General features: G+C 49.1%; 1 non-coding gene across 1 annotated transcript; it reads left to right on the forward strand.

Moving 5' to 3' along the window:
- Positions 1-11303: 11303 nt before the first annotated feature.
- Positions 11304-11386, forward strand: trnal-uaa (transfer RNA leucine (anticodon UAA)). The gene has a single exon. It is a non-coding gene; the product is annotated as a tRNA-Leu (tRNA).
- The last annotated feature ends 10924 nt before the right edge of the window (positions 11387-22310 follow it).

The following is a 22310-nucleotide window of genomic DNA, read 5'->3' on the forward strand; positions in this document are numbered from 1 at the left end:
TAATTAGTTACTCCCTTAATTAAAAAATACTAATGACACTAGGGGCCTTGTTCTACCCACTACAATCTCAAGTCCTTCATAAGCTACACTGAATAAAAAAAAACACTTTAGTAGTACTCATCTTATCAGCAGAGGTTTTTTTTTTCAAGTAAAAAAACTTTGCCCTTCTCTTTAAGATATTTAAATACACTAACAGCAGTGACTCACCAACCAATCACCTTGCAGCTCTCCTCTGACATCACAGTTGGCTTCTTTTTTTTCAAAACTCCAGCACACTGGAAGAGCTCCACTCCACTCCTGGAAGGGAAGAGACTGGGCCTCGATCCTCGGATTGGATTTATAGGCTCCGCTCTCAACGCTCTCCTCATATCGGTCCATATAGGTCTGCTCCGCTCCGCTCCTCTCCGCTCCCGGAAGGTAATTCACCAGCTTTTGCAGAAAAGTAGGTCTTAAGCTGTTGCAGTACCTGTTAGAAAGATAGTCTAAGCTATTCTGAAGTCATCTTCCAATGTCATTTACATGGAAGCAGGATTTTAAAGGATAAGATGTAGTTTTTAAATGTCACTTCAATCTTGCTCAAGAGTCTTTACAAAGAAGCCAAGTAAATCTTGATAAAAAGTCATATACATTTAGAGATCTTTTCAAAGCACTTCAATCTTGTTAATAAAAAGTCAGATGCAAATTTAAGAACTCTGATCAGGCTATGCTAAAAAGTTACATACAATTAAGAAATAAAATACAACATTTAAAATGTCTGAATTCCCTCTGAAAGTTGACCACTGCTGCTGCCGGTGTCTTCCTGGAATAGTGGAGCTGTTGTGTCAACAGAAAAGTCTTTCCCGAGCAGCCTGTTGGTACCGGCTTTAATCCAACCCAGGTAAAAATCAGGGTACATTGTGGGCAATGAGCCCAAATTGCTGAACTACAGGTCCCTGTCACTTTAAAGAGTGGGCTGGTGCGATTATGATCAGAGGCTCCTTCTAAGCACATTTCTCACCACCACAACTTCCAGATGCTGGTGTTAGTGTGTGCATGTACTGGCAGTTGCAGTGCTGTTCAGACCCTCAATAGCAGTGAAAGTCTCAGAGTTCACCGCTATTGGGGCTGTAAAATCCAGGCCGATATATCACAGTCCTGTTAGATTTGCTCTCCCTCTGTACAAAATCAAACTCCACACATTGTCTTTCACTCACTCCTGTTTCCAGCCCTGATGGTGCAGAAATCCCCTCTCAAAGGTACACAATCCAGTTGATTTCTGATCAAATACCTCCTTCCTCATTCAATAGAGGAAACAGAGACATGAACAGGAGTCAGGTGCAAGAAAGTTTCACCAACAGAGCAAAGAAAACACCAACAAAAGTCACACCTACTTTCCAAATCATTTCATTGGAATATTCTTTCACTTGTTTTCTCGGATGACTGCAATAAATCTGAAAATGAGCACCATGAGGATTGTGTTCACTGGTCACTTGTTCTCCTGTGTTTGTCTGTCAGGTTTGTAATTCAGTTTGTATTGGATATTGAAGAGAATCTCTTTTCAAGATGATTGCACATCGTACTGTGTTTAAAGCAACCAACTTGTAAAATGGCAGAAAATGAATGTTTCAATACCTGTGTGACCAGATTCTTCCAATGCTTTTCAACAGCTAGATTGATGATGCTTGCAATCTGTATCCTGTGGAGAATGGGAGAGGAGAACAAAAACATGGTGCATGAACAGGACAGACTGTGTAAAATGGGAGCACAGAAATACTGCCACCTCATTGAAAGTTAATGAGATTTATTCGAAGTCAGACACCTGTCCACAATGAACAAGTGAATACATTAATTGTCCACTTTCAATCTAAATGGGACTGAGGTTCCAACAGAGAAGTTTTCTGGAAAATACCTGCTGCAGTTTTAAAATTGATGAACTGGAACATCTTATACTAACTTTCAAATAACTGTAGTGATTGTATAGTTCTCATAGTGGAGAGAAGGAGTTGTTTATAAATATAAGCAGAAAGACACATTTGTGGATTGGTGAATGAGCTTTATCTTTCTGAAATGTATTTGCCCTTTGGTTGCAGGTCACTGGAAATTCTTTTTTACATTTCAATTGTAGCAGCAGCAGTTAGCAGCAAAATGTCTGATTAATCAGAGTAGTGGGTCTGGGAAACACTTAAACAGCCGAGACCCTGTAAAACAGAACTCCAAGTAATAGTTTAAATAAGGCACTGAACTGACAGAGCGGTAAAGGCCTGCTCAGGTCAGGAAAAAAAACCCGACCCGAGGGGGAGGGGGGGTGTATAAAATAGGGATGGAAGACGTTGGACCGGATTTTTCTGTCGGAGGCTGACATGGAGGGCAGACTTCGCACATCCACACGGCAAGAAGGCATTTAAAGTATTTATGAGGCCAATTGTCAGCTATTTTATTCACTGGATCCAATTGAACTAATAGCACACGGGAACCACGGGGCTTCAGAGCCTCGCCTGATTAAAGGAGGTGACTGGGAGGTGGGAGCTGAGTGTTGTCTTCACTGGGAAGCTATCGGGTGAGGCAGCAAAACTTGGCAGCAAGGGTGGAGGGGGAAAGGGCATCGGGAAACACTGTCAGGAGTGGGGGCCAATGTGCCAGCTCTGCAGGGTGAGCCACACCAGGGTGTCATTGGGGCAGTGCCACCTCATTGAGGATGACAAGTGAGGTAAATGTGGCTGGGTGTTGTTTACTGTGAAGGCCTTGCACTCAGGGAGGGGCAACCTGTCATGGGCCTCATTCGAGGCTCTCATTGGATTCGAGGCTCCCATTGAGGAGGAGGAGGAGGAGTAGAGAGGAAGGGAGGGAGGCGCAGGCACCAGCAGGGGCACCACAGCAGCTTGGGGGCCCACAGGAAGGCCAGCCTCGAACATGAGGCTGGAGAAGGAGGCAGAGGAACACGTCAGCCGAGGTTCAACTACCTGCAGATGTCCGAGTGACAGTGTCTCCGCAGACTGCACCTCTCCACGGAGGTCGTCACTGATCTCTCTGCCATGATGCAGCTGTGCCCTATGCGACTTGGTGGGCACCTGATGCCAGTGTCACTGAAGGTCACCGTGCCACTGAACTTCTTCACCACCAGATCATTGCGGGGATCCACTGGAGATATGTGTGGAATCTCACAGTCTGTAGTGAATCAGTGCATCAATGAGGTCACCAATGTCCTGTTCAGGAGGGCCGGTGACTATGTGCACATTGATCCAAACAGTCAAGCTGAGAGAGCTATAGGATTCGGGGCCATCGCTGGATTCCACCAGGTGTAGGGTGTCATTGACTGCACCCATGTGACCATCAAGGCTCCTGCAGACCAGCCAGCAGCCTTCAACAGGAAGGGCTTCCACTTGCTCAGTGTGCAATTGGTCTGCGACCACTGCAAATGGATCCCATAGGTGTTTGCACAAATCCCGGGAAGCAGCCACAACGCCTGCATACCAAGGCACTCCCAGGTGCCAGAACCTTTCCGCGGCCCCATCCGCTTTCAGAGATGGATCCTTGGAGACAAGGGCTACCCACTGAGGACATGACTACTGACGTCTGTGAGGAACCCACGCACGGATGCAGAGGAGAGGTACAACACCTGCTGCGGGTCAACCCGAGCGACCATCAAGGAGGCCATTGGTCTCCTGAAGATGAGATTCAGGTGCCTAGATCGATCCAGTGGAGCCCTTCAGTATTACCCGGCGAGGGTCTCGCATATCGTGGTGGTTTGCTGTGCACAGCACAATCTGGCATTACAGAGGGGTGAGGTGTTGACTAGTGAGGATATCGTGGAGTGTGGTGTCTCCTCTGATGACGAGGATGTGGAGGAGGATGCTGCCCAAGCAGTGCCAGATGAAGAACCTCAGGCACAGCAGGAAAGGGGCCATGAGATACACACAAGGGAGACATGAGACACCCTTATACATTCAAGTTTCCTTTGAGCCTTACCACCTTCTGGAACCACAGCAATAAAGTCTTAGCTTTAAGCAGCCCTGTTGTCACCTCCTTCCTTCTGTTCTGCAGCGTCCAGGTACACATCGCACAGTGACAAGGCCGAAGCTTTGTAAACTCAGGGCTTGGTCCCTCACTTCCAGCCCCTTGGGAGGAAGGGTTTAAATGAAGTCCCAAAGGGTATCAACAATAAGAAGGAGACATAGTGAGAGAACATCATTTCTATATTCCGTGTGACACCAAACACAACCCTATCCATCTGGAATGTACATTCACCCGTGAACCCCTCAGTGAATCTAGTTGCTCTTCTTAAATCTTTTCCGGGTGCTCCTACGTGGTGCTCCCCCTGCTCTGTCAACTGAGATGGAGACAGGCTGCTGACCTTGCTGCCCCATGGCTTGGGATGACATTGGTGGCCGTCCTCTTGCTGGCTGAGGCCTGGAGGGCCCCGGCACACTGAGGTCCTCCTGCACAGGTACAGGGACCCCCTCTGTCATCAAGGATGATGGAGGCAGGCACTGGCATCACTTGTGTCACTCGCAGAGGGGCTTTGGAGCTACTGTCCACACCAGGAACACCCTGAGAGGAGACCCCAGATGTAGCAGCCAGCTGCTCCTCCCCCTTATAAGACACACTTGTACCTCGCTGCTGACCTGAGAGGGACGTGGACCTGGTGAAGAGTTCAGGTGCCACGTCCCCCCTCTCACCTTGTCACCGCTGGATGGAGCTCATGGACAAAGCGATGGAGTGCAAGTCTGCGCACATCTCCGGCAGCCACTGATTGGTCGGCTGGATCTGGCTCTCCATCAGAGTCACCAATCTCTCAAGGAAGGAAGCCAGACACACCCCCATCAGAGACAGTACAGCATGCAAGGCCTGGATGGACTCCTCCATCATCCGAACTTGGGTACACATAACCTCTGGCAACTCAGCCAGATGTTGCCTGACCTCTTGCTGCAGCTGCAGTATTTCCTGTGTTGCCGGTGACACCAGAGGCACGTCATCAGCCTGGGACTCAGCATGGGCCTGGCCTCCCACAGACTTCCAACTGCCAGCGGCCTCGGCTATCACAGCCTCCGTCAGCTGCCCGGGCCTGTCTGTGACGTGCTCACCAGCTTGTGTGCCCAAATCTAACAGAAAGTGGATACCCACCGAGTGAGGGTCTCTGTGCTGGTGGAGGGTGCAGGGGAATGAGGTGATGGTGTACCACCTGAGGCTCCCTCCTCCTCCTCAGAGGTGTCTGGCTGTCCCCCAGTTTCTCCAGCTCTTCGCTCTTGTCGTTCATCCTCGCCTGAATGTGAAAACAGGGACATTGAAGGGTTAGGGTCTGCCCATCGTGACATTCCAACCACCCCTACTGTGCAGCTCCATTGATGCAGTGGTGAACAGATGAGCAGTATGGCTCCTTTGCAGCGGATGCTTCCTTGTGCCCCAGGAGATGTTCACTCACTCTCTTAGGTAGGTGTCCCTGTCTCTCCATCAGCTATGGAGCAGCTGCTTTGCTGCCCTGCCTGTTCCATGGCCTCCTCCTCCATCGGAATGAGGACATGGAGATAAGGCATCCTCTGCCAGTCTTGACATGCTCTTTCCGATTGTGGGCTGTCTTCTCCTGCAGCCACTATGATCAACAAAGTTAGTCTCCCAGCGGGGACAAACCCAATATCTCTGATGGTGATAGTCCAGCAGTCCATGATGTGGACACACATATTCCTCCTGCATGTGGCCCCTCTCGAGGGACTGTGTGAGTTTACTCAATGACTGATGTGCACCTCCCACCGAGATGCAGCCAAGCCTCAGGCAGCATGTCCTGCTGCCCTTCCCCAATACACATGACTGGGTGGTCACTCCCTTTCCACCAAACACTCCCTCTCACTCTGCCATGCGCAATGTCCAAAGGGTCCAAAGTGTTTTGAGTTTGCGCCTGAGCATCCCGGATCCGGTCATTGACCCACTTCGTGCACTGGATCCATGTCTTGGGGGTGACCCCACGGCTGCTGACTTCACCTACTATCTCAAAGCTGCTTTGCTTGGTCAGGTGGACAGGTCTCCACCTCCCATCCATGGGGAAGAGGATCTTCCACCTATCTGTTGTCACCTGGAGGCGAAACTGCAGGAAGGCATCGCCAAACCATTGGACCATGGTCACTGCAGGCTTGCATTCAGCTCCTTACCTATCAGGCAGCAGAGACAGCAGAACGGGCCCTGGGGCATCAGTGACAGCAGAACGGGTTCTGGGCAGCAGAGGCAGCAGAACAGGTCCTGGGGCAGCAGATGCAGCAGAACAGGTCCTGGGACAGCAGAGGCAGCAGAACAGGTCCTGGGGCAGCGGAGGCAGCAGAACAGGTCCTGGGGCAGCAGATGCAGCAGAACAGGTCCTGGGGCAGCAGATGCAGCAGAACTGGTCCTGGGGCAGCAGAGGCAGCAGAACAGGTCCTGGGGCAGCGGAGGCAGCAGAACTGGTCCTGGGGCAGCAGATGCAGCAGAACAGGTCCTGGGGCAGCAGATGCAGCAGAACTGGTCCTGGGGCAGCAGAGGCAGTAGAACTGGTCCTTGGGCAGCGGAGGCAGCAGAACAGGTCCTGGGGCAGCAGATGCAGCAGAACTGGTCCTGGGGCAGCGGAGGCAGCAGAACAGGTCCTGGGGCAGCAGAGGCAGCAGAACAGGTCCTGGGGCAGCAGATGCAGCAGAACTGGTCCTGGGGCAGCGGAGGCAGCAGAACAGGTCCTGGGGCAGCAGATGCAGCAGAACGGGTCCTGGAGCAGCAGAGGCAGCAGAACGGGTCCTGGGGCAGCAGAGGCAGCAGAATGGGTCCTGGGGCAGCAGAACGGGTCCTGGAGCAGCAGAGGCAGCAGAACGGGTCCTGGGGCAGCAGAACGGGTCCTGGGGCAGCAGAGGCAGCAGAACGGGTCCTGGGGCAGCAGAACGGGTCCTGGAGCAGCAGAGGCAGCGGAACGGGTCCTGGGGCAGCAGAACGGGTCCTGGGGCATCACAGGCAGCAGAACGGGTCCTGGGGCAGCAGAACGGGTCCTGGAGCAGCAGAGGCAGCAGAACGGGTCCTGGGGCAGCAGAACGGGTCCTGGGGCATCAGAGGCAGCAGAACGGGTCTTGGGGCAGCAGAACGGATCCTGGGGCAGCAGATGCAGCAGAACGGGTTCTGGGACAGCAGAGGCAGCAGAATGGGTCCTGGGGCAGCAGAGGCAGCAGAACGGGTTCTGGGGCAGCAGAGGGCTCTCAGGAAGACACTCCTTTAAACCAGGCAGCAGGTCTGGCAGCCCTTTCAATATGGTGCCAGCACCTGCCGTTGTGTCAGATGTCGGTGCCATCGGTGCCTCGTTCCCTACCTCTGGTCCTTGTTTACATGGGCCCCACGCCTCCCCTTCATTAATTGGTCGGCTGCTCCGTGATCGGGGTCGGTCGGCCACATTTCACTCGTGTGGTGACGACACCCACTTCCGGTGCCTCTGCCGAGAGCCGCACCGTTAGTTTAAAATTCAGCCCATGGGATCAAGAGTGGAAAATCTCCCCTCTGATTCTCTCTACTTAAAATGAAGGAGACACCAAATTAAAACTGATGAAACCAGGGATTGTATCCTGGTTCTTCAATCTAGTGTTCTCCCAACTGAGCTATTCCAGCCTCACTGTGAACTCATCTTCATTGGAGACAAATATAACTCCAGGCGGAATTTCCCCACCCGTTCATTCCTCACTTCAGGGGAATGGGACCCGACCAGATCGCGGAACTCAGATTATGTTACTGTTCTGCTCTTGATATCTTAATATTATCTTGCGTTTGAGCCACTTTTAATCAGGTTCACGGACAAATTCTTCCATCATCCCTTCTCCCACATTCTCTCTCTCTCATTCATTCTTTATTCCTCACAATCCAGAAAGGGTTAGGAATCAGAGCTCACCCCCAAACCCTCTGCACACAGACCTCTGTCTGTTACCCTGTTTGATCCAAGAGACCAGTCAATAAATTACACTCTTTATAAACACAGAAAGCTGCCTCAGATTGTTGGACAGAGATAAATACACTGAAGTCTTTTGAAAAAATGTTCATCTTTCGGGTTGTTACTGAGCCCACAGAGCAGGGCGGGCCCAGGCTCCAGCCCCAGCCCCAGCCTGTGCTGTGTTAGCTGATGCCACCTGGTGTGATACTGAGCCACACGGAGCATTAAAGGGCCTGGTTGTATTCATGGCCTGTGTTGTGTTAACCGATCCCACTCAGTGTGGTAGGAGCCACACAGAACAGAATGGGCCCAGGCTCCTTCCTCAGCCTGAGGGATGATAGTTCTTCTCACACGTTGTTGTCCAGAGCCCCACACAGAACAGGGAAATGTCAGGCTCCATCCCCGGCCTGTGGTATTTTACTTCATCGCACCTGGTATGGTACGGAGTCCCCAGAGCAGGAAAGATCCAGCTTCCATCTCCGGCCTGTGCTGAATTAGCTGATCTGACCTGGTTGGCACTGAACCGCAATCAGGGAAGGATGGGCCGAGGCTCCATGGCCTGTGGTGTGTTAGTTATTCTCATTTGGTGAGGTACTGAGCACCATATAGAGCAGGATGGGCCTGTGCTCAGTGAGCTGATCTCACCTTGTGTGGTCCTGAGACCCACACACAAAGCAGGACAGGCCGAGGCCTCATCCCCGGCCTGTGTTCAATTAGCAGATCTCAGTCAAAACATTTTGATAAGGTTCCACACAAGAGGCTTCTCTATAAGATTAAAGTCCCTGGTATCAGTGGTAATATATTGATCTGGATTGGGAACTGACTGGCAGACGTAGGCAGAAAGTAGTTACAGATGGATCTGGATCTGTTTGGAGACCAGTTACCAATGGTATTTCACAGGGATCGGTGTTGGGACTGTTGCTCTTTACTATTTTTATTAATGATCTGGATGTAGGTGTAGGGGGCACCATCTGTAAATTTACAGATGATTTGAAGATCTGTGCGAGTGTTCAGACTGTAGACGATACTCGACTATTTCAGGCTGATCTTAATGTGTTGGGAGATTGGGTTCATGACTGGTAAATTATGTTTAATTTGTGTAAGTTCAGTGTTATTCATGTGGACAGGGCGAATGCTCAACATTCATACACCCTTCAGGGAAAAACATTAAAGTAGGTGGAAAAAAGAAAATAATTTTGAGCAGAGATCTGGATCTTCTAGTGCACAGATCTCTAAAGGTACAGCAGCAATGCTGTGAAGTGATAGTTGGAGCAAATAGAGGGTTGGGCTGCATTCAGAGGACAATTGAGTATAAAATGAGGCATATTCTTTCATGGGATGTGAGCGACACTGGCAAGGCCAGAATTTGTTACCCATCCCTAATTGTCCTTGACAAGGTGGCGGTGAGCTCCCTTCTTGAGTTGCTGCACTCCATGTGGTGTAGGTACACCCACAGTTCTGTTAGGAATGGAGATCCAGGATTTTGACCCTGCATCAGTGCATGAACAGCGATATATTTGCAGATCAGATGGTGTGTGACTTGGAGGGGAGCTTGCACATGGTGGTGTTTCCATGCATCTGCAGTCCTTGTCCTTCAAAGTGGTGGAGGTCTTCGGTTTGGAAGGTGCTGTCTGCGGAGCCTTGGTGAGTTGCAGCAGTGCATCTGGTAGATGGTACACACTACTGCCACTGTGCGTCAGTGATGAAGGGAGTGAATGTTTCAGGTGGTGAATGGGGTGACAATCAAGGCGGCTGCTTTGTCCTGGACAGTGTCGAGTTTCTAGAGTATTGTTGGTGCTGCACTCATCCTGGTTTGTGCCTTGTAGATGGTTGACAAGTTTTGGAGAGTCAAAAATCACAAAACTATTGCAGTGCAGAAGGAGGCCATTCGGCCCATTGTGTCTGCATAGAATCATAGAACATAGAATGTTTACAGCACAGGCAGGCCAAAAAACGAGCCACCCAGCTGAATCCCATTGCCCAGCATTTGGACCGTAGCCCTGCAGGTTCAGGTACTTGAGGTGCACATCCAGACACCTTTTAAATGAGTTGAGGGTTTCTGCCTCAGCTACCCTTACAGGCAGTGAATTCCAGACTCCCACAGCCCTCTGGGTGAAAAAACCTTTCCTCATCTCCCCTCTAATTGTTCAACACATCACTTTAAATCTATGCCCCCTAGTCACTGACCTCCCTACTAAGGTAGATAGACCCTTCCCATCCATTCTATCCAGACCCCTCACAATTTTGTACATTTCACTCAAATCTCCCCTCAGCCTCCTCTATTCAACCCCAGCTGATCCAATCTTTCCTCATTGCTGCATTTTTCCAGAGCTGGCAACATCCTCGTAAATCTCCTCTGTAACCTCTCTAGTGCAATTACATCCTTTCTGGAATGAGGTGACCAGAACTGCACACAGAACTCAAGTTGTGGCCTAACTAATGATTGACACTGTTCTAGCATAACCTCCCTGCTCTTATATTCTATACATTGGCTAATAAAGGAAAGGATTCCATAAGCCTTCTCAACCAACTTATCAACCTGTCCTGCTACTTTCAGGGATTTGTGGACATTCACTTCAAGGTCCCTCACTTCCTCTACACCTCTCAGCATTCACCCATTAATTGTGTATTCCTTTGCTGTGTTTGACCTCACCAAAGGCATCACCTCACACTTCTCCAAGTTGAGTTCCATTTGCCACTTTTCTGCCCACCTGACCAGTCCATTTCTCCAGGCTCTCCTAATGAGCATTTCACCACGTGCCTTGAGCTGAGTTACTCATCACAGAATTCCCACTATCTGATTTACTCTTGTAGCCAGAGTATGTATATGAATGGTCCAGTTAAGCTTTTGTCAATGGTAACCCCCAGGATGTTGATGGTGGGGGGATTCAGCGATGGCAATGCTGTTGATCGTCAAAGGGAGATGGTGACATTCTCTCTTGTTGGAGATGGTCATTGCCTGGTACTTATGTGGTGTGAATGTTACTTGCCACTTAGCAGCCCAAGTCTGAATGTTGTCCAGGTCTTGCTGCTTCTGGACACGGACTCCTTCAGTATCTGAGATGTCCTGAATTTGTCCTTTTATGAAACCTTGGTCAGGACTCACTTGGAATATTGTATCCAGTCTTGGTCTCCTCACATGATGGGTGATATTGAGGCTTTGGAAAGGGTACAGAGGAGAGACATTCGACGAATTCCCAGTATAAGACATCTTGGTTATCAAGTTAGACTAAAAGAGTTGGGACCCTACACCTTAGAGAAACCTAGACTGAGGGGTGATCCGATTGAGGTTCATAAATAATGAAGGGTCCAATTTAGCATGGGAGAGGAGTCATAACTTTATTTTGTGAAAGGCCAGATGGCACCCGGATCACATTAAATTTCATTTTCAGTGGTGGGCTAACGCACCAGGATGGCCGAGTGGTTAAGGCGTTGGACTTAAGATCCAATAGACATGTGTCTGCGTGGGTTCAAACCCCACTCCTGGTATCGATGCTGACAAAACGTTATTTATTCTTTCCCTGACTTTTGCCTTGCACCATCATCTCTTCTGTCATTTAATCACTCTTGCCTTCCAACTGATCACAGCTTCCTATTATTTGATCTGCCCCAGCACCGTTCCTTGGCTCTGCGCTTGCTTATAAACTGGTAAATCTTTAACTTAATCTCCTCTGTACCCTGACAATGACCTTCTCATCCTTCCTGGATTGTGGTTCCTCACAGGATCCGCTGCCTCTCCGATTCCCCTCCAGGTAACTGAAGGCCCTGAGCCTTGGTCTCGCTTTATACGCTAGCTGGTAGTTGATTCCTTGCAGGTCTGCCACCGCTCAGGAGAAGCTCAAGACCCAGATCAAGCAATGTATCAAGAGGAATGTGAACAAAGGCTGCCTGGTGCAGAGCAAGGGACAGGGCGCCTCCGGCTCCTTCAAAATCAGCAAGAAGGAAAACCCAGAGAAAAGTGGGAAAGAAGGTAAAGAAACCAGCAGCCAAGAAATCTTCAGTGAAGAAACCAGCAGACAAGAAATCTTCAGTGAAGAAACCAGCAGACAAGAAATCTTTAGTGAAGAAACCAGCAGACAAGAAAGTGACAACAAAGAAAGTAACAGCCAAGAAAACGAGCAGCAAGGCGGCGGCAACGCCAAATAAGGCGGTGAAGAAAGCAGCGCTTCAGAAAAAGTCTCCTGCGAAGAAGGTCAAAAAAGGCAAGAGTGCGGCGGGCGGAAAGGCGCTGAAGAAAGTGCAGACATGGAAGAGCAAGGTCAAGCCGAAAGAAGCGAAGGCTCAGAAAGCAGGGTCTGGAAAGAAGTGAAAGCGCGGGAAACTTGTAAACATCTGAACACAAAGGCTCTTCTCAGAGCCACCCACATCTCTCAGGAAAGAGCTGATCCCCTGATCAAATGATCCCTGTCCAGGCCCCGCCTGCAGATTCCACAGGGAAATGATTTGGAGTAAATCCAGGATCCCTGGTGACTCCCCTCCACCCAGCCCTTTCCCCACTCTCTGTCATAAAACAGAGGGATGTCCGGCCCTCACTCCAACTGGGGATGTGTTCGGTGCAGTCTCAGTTCACAAATTCAGGGGGAGAGTTTGTAAGACAGTAACACTGGCGGAGAAACCCCACCTCACAACTCAAACCCCAACACATGAGTTTCTCCAATTCAGCTGGAGTCGGGTGACAACAGGAGCTGGGATAGGCTGTGATCGGGAATGTTAGGAATGGATTTGTTCAGGGAGGAATGTACCTGGAATCTCCGAAAATAATAGTTCCTTATTTCCCCAGATGACACATTCTGCAGTGAGAATGAAAAGTCTCTTCACTGCTTCACATTTACTAATTGTTTGGTTCGAGATTAATAATGAGTCAGAGAGTAATGACAGGATCTGAAGCTTCTCTCACACCAGCCCTTGAATGACTCAGTGTGAAGTGTCCAATGTGTGAAGCTACTGCCAGTGTTTGTCAATCTGAACAGTTTCAGCTCAGTTACTGGGGGCCTGGAATCCCCGCAGTTTGACTCTGTCTCTGATTGGTCACCCGCTTCTCAATCCAATTCTTAACCAATAGGAGAATCACATATAAGTAAATAGAAGTTCTCATTGGCTTAGATTTTCCAATTGGAAAAAGCCTGGCAATTCCAGAGCAGGAAGGAATTGAAGTGATGGAAAATTTCAATTTTCAGGCAACAATTTTAAAACCTCTCATTTTATGTTCAGTTTTACTGTATTTACCGTCACAAAATCCTGACGCGATTTTAGGAATCGTTTTCATTTGTCAATCTGTTAACTGTAAGCGGCGGGAGGAAGGTCCGGTTCAGCAATTTAAAACGGGACAAATATCAGCTTCCACTCTGTAAAAGGAACAAATTAGCGACTAACCGCCTCTCACAGGCTTCTCGGGGACTGACAGAAACGAGCGGTTTCTGATCTTTTCTCCTGAAAGAGGCGGATAATGCTGCAGGGAGCAATGAACTGCCCTTCACTTTCTGGCTGCTAATACACCCCTGACTTTAAACAGTTCAAACAGCGACTGATGCTTCTGCCGGAAAATGAGCAGATTCACCAGAATGATCCCGGTCCATCATGGCCAAAGACATCCAGCTGGCCCGCCGCATCCGCGGGGAACGCACCTAAAACCCAGCTTCAGTAACAAGTGTAACAAGGGCTCTTTTCAGAGCCACCAAATCAGCAAAGGAAAGAGCTGCCATCTCTGTTCATCATCAAACCCATTAGATTGGAGGGGCGGCCACATGGTTTCTGTTTTGTCACATCACTTTCCCGAAAGGCCTGTCGGACTGAGAGCTGATCTGGAATTTAGAAAGCAACATTACCAGAGACTCATTGCTGCTCAGCACAATCTCAACCCCGCTCCTGGGATCCGTTAGCTGGCATTTGGGGAAAAGAAATGGATCCCAGTTTTATTTGGAAGGCATTAATGGAGCCGGTCCGTTCACATGAGGGTTATTTACTAACATTACCCAATGAGTTCACTAATATTTGAATCCATTGGAGATTAGTACACAGGATATGTAAGGCAGCTCGGTCACTCTGACTGAAACCGCCAGTTCCCCGGGGTTGCAGACCCTGACACTGCGGGGAGAGAATCCCCGACTCTATCCCGCCGCCGGGGGAAACAGACAGCTCTGTGTCCGGAGAATAGGGAGGGCCGGGGGGAAGGCACATATTAAAGCGCTGCAATGGACTCAGCTCCTGTGTGTGCACAACTCTCACTGATTCCGTCCTCTGGGAACAGTGCGGTCTAAACAGATCAGGTTAGGAGAGAAACACACAGCCCGATAATGGCCTCTTCCTTCCTGCATTTACTCTGTTCCGGGAGCAGATTCTCATTGAGAAGCGGCGCTCAGATCACCAGAGAGAAAAGAAAAACACAATTCAAACTGTCCAAATGAAAAACAGAGAATTAACCCGGACACTTCCATTATTAAATTAATTCATCAGCTCCGAACCAGTTCCCGTTAATGTACCGGGATAATCTCGGGATTTATCAAATCGAAGGCAGCGGGATTTATTAAATTGTTGATTCTGACATTCTGTAGTTCAGTTCTTCACTTAACTAGAGGGGGAGATGTGTGAGCAGAGAAACAGAGCGAAATCCACAGAGGGAACTGAAAACACACCTGGACAGATGTGAAACAGGTCAATCCACTGTTCCAATAACTCCATCTCTGACTCCCTCCTGACAGTAACCAGCCCTTTCACAGAGACTGTGAGTGGCTCTGAAAAGAGCCTTTGGTTTATTAGATGACATTTTGGCCGCTTCACTTTTTCTGGGAGCTCTTGAGTGCTGGTTTTCTTAGGCAGCAGCACGGCCTGGTTATTAGGCAGCACCCCGCCCTGAGCGATGGTCTCCCCTCCCAGCAGCTTGTTGAGCTCCTCGTCGTTGCGGACAGCCAGCTGCAGTTGTCTGGGGATGATGCGGGTCTTCTTGTTGTCCCGGGCCGCGTTACCGGCCAGCTCGAGGATTTCAGCGGTCAGATACTCGAGCACAGCAGCCAGATCGACCGGGGCTCCGGCACCCACACGCTCAGCATAGTTACCCTTTCTCAGGAGCCTGTGAACACGGCCCACCGGGAACTGCAGTCCAGCCCGGGAGGAGTGAGACTTGGCCTTGGCCCGAGCTTTCCCGCCGGTCTTTCCTCTTCCAGACATTTCCACAATCTCACAAATACTTTCACAAAGATTGAATAATTTCCTTCGCATTGATAATACGTCGCCGGCAGTCAGGATGGCTGAGCGGTCTAAAGCGCTGCGTTCAGGTCGCAGTCTCCACTTTAGGCGTGGGTTCGTATTACACTTCTGACAAGTTGTGTTTTGACTGAACTGGAGGCGTTTGGGAGCAGCGGCAAAAAGCAAAGAAAAAGCATGAAAGAACATGGACAAACAAAATAACAATGGACCCAAAGATGTTGCATGAAAACATTAGAGGAAGAGGCAACTAAACAAACAGCAGGGCACATAAAAGATCAAAAATGTAACCATTGTATCGGGGTGGAAGATGTTGCCAATATCCTTAATGAATACTTTACTGTTTTCCCGAATGAGAGTGTGATGCAGATATTGTTAGTCAGGAGGAGGAGTGTGAAGTATTGCACGTGATAACTTAAGGAGAGAGGAAGTCTTAATGGGATGAGCATCCTTGAATGTGGATAAATCATCAGGACCAGATGAAATGTACCCCAGGCTGTTGAAAGAAGCCAGGGAAGAAATAGTGGAACAAAAACAAGAAATGCCGGATTCACTCAGCAGGTCTGGCAGCATCTGTGGAAAGAGAAGCAGAGTGAACGTTTCGGGTCAGTGACCCTTCTTCGGAACTCCGAAGTTCCGAAGAAGGGTCACTGACCCGAAACGTTAACTCTGCTTCTCTTTCCACAGATGCTGCCAGACCTGCTGAGTGAATCCGGAATTTCTTGTTTTTGTTTCAGATTTCCAGCATCCGCAGTATTTTGCTTTTAAGAAATAGTGGAAGGTCTGACCATCATTTTCCCATCCCTCACTGGATACAGGTGTGGTGCCAGAGGATTGGAGGTCTTGTAACGTTGCAATAAAAGCAAAATACGAGGCAGATCAAGCATGGCTGATCCTTTCGAGTGGAGAAACAGGGCTGAATTCCCTGAACCAGTGCTACAGCTTTCAGAATAGAAGGAGCCTATACAAACCTGATGGGTTCCACTTAAACAAAAGAGCTGGAGGTGTTGACAGTCAGAACAGATAAAATGTGGAGGAGTGTTTGAAGCAGATTCTGTGTGGTTACTTTAGTTGTACTATGGAGTTATTTCAAGGAGGTGATTCTGAATGTCATGGATCAACGTGGACCCATCCAAGGCAAAGGTTCTAAGCTTCCCTGTGGTCCAGCCTGGTTGAATGGAACTGAAGCAAACAAATCATCCAGAAGAGGAAAAGATATGTAAGGCCATGAAAGCACAGAATTCAGATGGATGCAATACCAGATGGTATGGTAAGAGTGTAAAACAGCAACAGACTGGTGAACAAAACTTTCCCATTGAATGAGACAAGAGAAAAGAAGGGTGATAATAGTGTCAGGTGAGTTGTGACACTATTCACATTCCACCTTGATCTGAATAGGACTGTTGAAGGGAGTGATTGAGAAGAATAGAGGAGAAATGAAAAGAAAGGAGAAATAAACAAAAGGTCTTTTGATTTTAGAATGCTTGTTTTTGGAAATGACAGACTGTAAAGTGTGTGTGTCAGAAGATATAGAGCGAAGTTGGGTATGACAAGATCACAGGAAAGTTGTGCCCTGAGACAAGGTGTGCGTTGACAGGAAAGCTGCTTTCTTTTGCACAATATGTATTTTATTCGTATAATTTGTGCAATTACATTGCAAAGCAGTTCAAATTTAATATTACATAAGGTACAATACAGATCAGTTTCCTTCAATAATGTACATGATGTATCTCACTATCCCTGCCTGCACAGGTTATATTTACAGTATTTACATTACACATCAAACATTCTCTGGTGCAAACAGCCCGAGGGGTTTTACACGGGTTCCAGCCCCTCACTGTACTATGGCCTACTAGGGCCTTAGACTGCAGCCTTTCCCCATTGCGTCTCCATGGTGGCTTCCACAAGCTTTAATGCCGTCCCACAGCACATAGTCTTGGACGTTGCAATGTGCCACTCTGCAACACTCGGTCATGGACAGCTCTTTGCACTGGAATACCTGTCCCACGGCCGGGCTCGTTCTCAATAGAGATAATTTCAAATGAACATTTCCTAAATCCATGATTTCTCTCTCGCAATAAAGAGAACAGGATGTCTAGCAGATTCAGTGTGAGACAATAACACTGCCGGGTAAAGGCCGCTTTCCAACTCCAATCTTAACACAGGAGATTCCCCAAGCAGCTGCAGTCAGGTGCTGTAAACTGCTGGAAGCGGATGTGTGTGGAAATGGTGATGTTACTGAGGAGGTTTCTTGTTATAGAATGGACTGTGTTTAGGTGGGAATATTACTGAGCGTTAATTGCATCGGGACCATATTTAAAAGCTCCGGCTTTCTGGAAAGCCTTGACGATGAAGACCGAGTCTGGAAGGCTTTGTGTGGAGAGTTGGGTTTCGGTTCCACTGTTAATAAAGGGTTTGAAATTGGCAGCCCGGAGGACACTGGAGGTGGAGCTGAAAGATGAGGGGCCGTTCTCTCTCCGTCTGTCACTCTGGGTGTCTCCTCCCCATCTGCTCTCTGTTCAATCTTCACTCTGTCTCCTCCCCTTCCTGCTCTCTCTCTGCCATTCTCAGCCAGGTCCGGGTGGCCTGTATAAAAAGGAGCCTGACGGAATCAGTCTCTTTTATTGTGCACTGATTTGAGGCAAGAATCAACTTGTCTGGCAGTAAACAAGAGTATGCTCCAGGCTGGCAGTATGTTAGAATCCATGAGGAAAGGCATCATCACCCTCATCGACAAGCGGAAGGGGGAGAGGACAGAAATAATAAATTGGTGGCCCATTTCACTGCTTAATGCTGACAACAAGATTCTGTCAAAAGTCATAGCCAGTCGATTCAAATCTGCTCTGGAGTTGGTGATTCACCCTGATCAGACCTATACTATACCAGGCAGGACAATCTCTGATAGCATGCGCTACTCAGGGATATGATCACCTATGTACGGGACAGGAGGGTGGACTCCTGCCTCATCAGCCTGGACCAGGAGAAGGCTTTTGACAGGATATCGCACACTTACATGATGGATGTGCATTCCAAAATGGGGTTTGGGGAGGGAATCTGCAATTGGGTCAAACTACTCTACACAAACATCAGTAGTGCAGTCTCAATCAATGGGTGGGAATCAGAAAGTTTCCCGATCCAATCTGGAGTCAGACAGGGCTGTCCTCTCTCCCCTGTCTTGTTTGTTTGCAGTATTGAACCCTTTGCTGAGTCTATTAGGAAGAATGCGAGCATCAGAGGGGTGACAATCCCAGGCAGCGGAGGCACTCAGGTGAAAACCTCCCTGTACATGGATGACATCGCCATTTTATGCTCGGATCCACTGTCTGTGCGCAGACTGATGAGCATCTGCGACCAGCTCGAACTGGCCTTGGGAGCCAATGTTAAACACGGCAAGAGCGAGGCCATGTTCTTTGGGAACTGGGCTGAACGATCCTTTGTCCCCTTCACCGTTAGGTCAGACTACCTGAAGGTGCTGGGGATATGGTTTGGAAGGGCTGGGACGTGCACCAAAACCTGGAAGGAGCGAGTAGCCAGGGTACAACATAAGCTGAGCATGTGGGAGCAGCGATCTCTCTCCATTATGGGTAAGAACCTCGTCATCAAGGGCGAGGTGCTCACATTGCTGTACGTGGTGCTGGTCTGGCCCATACCGCATTCCTGCGCTGTGGCGATCACCTGAGCCATTTTCCGCTTCATCTGGGGATCCAAAATGGTCCGAGTCCGGAGGGACACGATGTTCAAACCTCTGGATAAGGGCGGGAAAAATGTACCCAACGTCGCCCTCATCCTTATGGCTACCTTTGTGTGCGGCTGCATCAAGCTGTGTGTAGATCCCCAGTTTGCAAACTTCAAGTGTCACTACGTGCTGAGGTTCTATCTGTCCCCGGTGTTGCAAAGGATGGGCCTTGTCATATTGCCGCGGAATGCTCCATCCAGTTGGACTGTGCCATACTGCCTATCCTTCATGGAAAAGTTTCTGTGGAAAAACACCTTTGACCACCAATCCACCAGGCAGTGGTCTGCACGGAATATCCTCAAGGCCCTACGGGAAAAGGAGATGGTGGATCCTGTCGGATGGTCCCCTGAGCAGAAGTCCAAAGTCATTTGGCAGAATGCCTCATCACCAGAACTTTCAAACAAGCACCAAAATGTAGCCTGGCTGATGATGAGAAGAGCCCTCCCTGTCAGATCCTTCCTGCACACCCGAAGTCTCACCCCATCCACACGCGGCCCTCGAGGTGGCTGTGGTGGAAAAGAGACGTTGCCCACCTCTTTCTGGAATGTGTCTTTGCAAAGCAGGTGTGGAAGAGATGCAGTGGTTTTTGTCGAGGTTCATCCCAAGCAGCTCTGTAGCACAGGAGTCTGTGCTCTGTGGGCTGTTCCCAGGGACGCACACCAAGATAAAAATCAACTGTTGCTGGAGGACTATCAATTCGGTGAAAGACGCCCTTTGGTCTGCCCGAAACTTGCTGGTCTTCCAGCGCAAAGAGTTGTCCACGACCGAATGTTGCAGACTGACACATTCCAAGGTCCAGGACTATGTGCTGAGGGACGCACTAAAACTTGGGGCAGCCGCAGCAAAGGCTCAATGTGGAAAGACCACTGTGTAAGGTCCCCTCACCAAGCTGAACTGAGGGGCCGGATCCATGGGAAACCACTCGAACTGTAGCCAGAAAATATTAGTTTGCCTTAAAATGTACATGGCATGACAATGAAATGGAAGGGTTGTGAGGCAACTCACTCCTGTATTGAAGGAAACTGATCTCCTTTGCACTCTTTGTATTGTTTGACTTGGTGCTTTTTGGAACTATTTTGTAATGTATTTTTTTTTACAGATTTTAATGAATAAAGTATATTTTGGAAATTAATAAAAGAAAGTCTGGCAGAGGTAAAGGAGGGAAAGGACTGGCAAAGGCGGAGCAAAGCGGCACCGCAAAGTGCTTCGTGATAATATCCAGGGCATCACCAAACCAGCAATCCGCCGCCTGGCTCGCCGTGGCGGTGTCAAGCGGATCTCGGGTTTGATCTATGAGGAGACTCGCGGGGTGTTGAAGGTTTTCCTGGAGAATGTGATCAGGGATGCGGTCACCTACACTGAACACGCCAAGCGCAAGACGATCACTGCCATGGATGTGGTGTACGCTCTGAAACGGCAGGGCCGCACTCTCTCCGAATTCAGCGGCTGAACAACTCGACCCTTTCCAGCAAACACAACAAAGTCTCTTCTAAGAGCCACCCACCGCCTCACAGAGAGAGCAGTGACCTGGAAACGGGAGCTGGGATAGGCTGTTTAGAACTGTCTGGAATAAATCTGTGCTGTGTTTGGGATACAAAACTACAATCCCCAAATTTGACATTTCATTTGTAGCAAGGATATGCAGTGGATTTGATTTTCTGAACGGGCTGTGTAAACAGCGCCTGAGGCTCTTCAGTTAGTTATTTCTCCAGTCGACACATGCCATCAGTGAAAAGCCACTTCACTCCTCCAGAATCACTCATTGTTTTCACAGAATTTCAAAATGATTTCGCTGCAATGAGGGAATCCGGGAGTTTTGCAGCAGCCGTTGAATCGGTCGCTGGAACCAGACCCACTTGTGATGTTATTTCCCCCGAGACAGTGTTTCCTGCACTGAAACTGACAGGGTTTTTGAAACTGATCAGTTTCAGCTCAGTCATTCAGGGACCTGGAATTCCCGCAGTTTGAGCCCGCGCTATCCAGAGCCCACTTCTGATTGGTCACCCTCTTCCCATTCGCATGTCTTAACCAATTGCCGAGCCTCGAATTAGAAAATACAGCAAATCATTGGCTTAAATTGTCGTCCTGGCAGAAAGGTTGAATTCAAAAAAGCCGCCAATTTCAGTGTTGGGCAGAATCGAATTACTCAATGAATCTCAATAACGAAATTGGCGGCACATTTTATACTTTCCCCGATTTTCCTTTCCATCGATTGGGGTGCTAATTCACTCGGGTGCGTTTGCTAATACTAACTGTAATCCTCAGATCCATTTAACATTTCAGTAATCCTATTAAATACAAAAGGAATTTTATGATTGAATTTCCATTGGAAGATAGTGAATTAGCACCCCGATCGATGGAAAGGAAAATCGGGCAGAGGATAAAATGTGCTGCCAATTCGTTATTGTGATTTGTTTATATAACTGCCCAGGATTGACTTCACCCGAACGCAGCTACTAGCTCCCACCTCACTGACCGCTCTCCCCCCTCTGCAACTCGCTTTCTCCCCCTCCTCCCTACTGGCGAAATTCTGCTCTCTGGCTGTTCGCTCTCCGCACCCCCACCCCCCCCCCACCCTGTCCCAGCCCAGCCCACAGCTGCTAGCTCTGGCCGTGACACTCGCTCCCACATTTCTTCACCAGGCGCCACCTGTAGAAGCAGGAGGGCCGCAAGGAGTGACAGGGCGACGGAGGAGTGAGTAGCTGAGAGGAGGGAAGCGGCGCGGCCTGGAGCGAGTGGTCAGAGAGTGGGGTAGTGCGAAGCGAGGAACAACTGGCCAGGGGAGTGGGGGGGAGGTGGGGGAGCAGCGAGGTCTGGAGCGAGCGGCTGAGGGGGGGAATCGTCGAGGCCTGGAGTGAGTTGCCGAGGGGGGAGAGCTACAGCTTCAAAATCTCCCATTCAGCCACTTCCTCCAGCCAAGTGGTGGGGGGATGGGGTGGCTAGATACCCGCATGCACGAAGATGGATTTGTTGCGGAAATGTGATGCTGTTGGCGATGCAAAATGACATCATCCCGTGCACGCGCCACTCAATCCTGGCAAGATGTCAAAAATCACTGTGCTTTTTTGGTCTTTTCAGTGCACTCCTCTTTCTTCAGTTGCCTCTTACCTTAATGTATTGAAGAAACATCTTTGGGTCCATTTTCATTTTCCTTGTCAATATTCTTCCATGCTTTCCCTTCACCGCTGCTCCCAAATGCCTCCAGTTCAGTCAAAACACAACTTGGTAGATTTGGTATTTGAACACACGCCTACAGAAAACACTACGACCTGAACACAGCCTTTTAGACCACTCGGCCATCCTGACTGTTTCAAGCTTACGACAAAAGCTGAGAAATTATCCATTCATTGTGAAAGTATTTGTGAGATTGTGGAAATGTCTGGAAGAGGAAAGACCGGCAGGAAAGCTCGGTCCAAGGCCAAGTCTCGCTCCTCCCGGGCTGGACTGCAGTTCCCGGTGGGCCGTGTTCACAGGCTT

The sequence above is a fragment of the Heterodontus francisci genome, unplaced genomic scaffold (assembly GCF_036365525.1).
Source record: "Heterodontus francisci isolate sHetFra1 unplaced genomic scaffold, sHetFra1.hap1 HAP1_SCAFFOLD_58, whole genome shotgun sequence".
Taxonomy (NCBI): Eukaryota; Metazoa; Chordata; class Chondrichthyes; order Heterodontiformes; family Heterodontidae; genus Heterodontus; species Heterodontus francisci.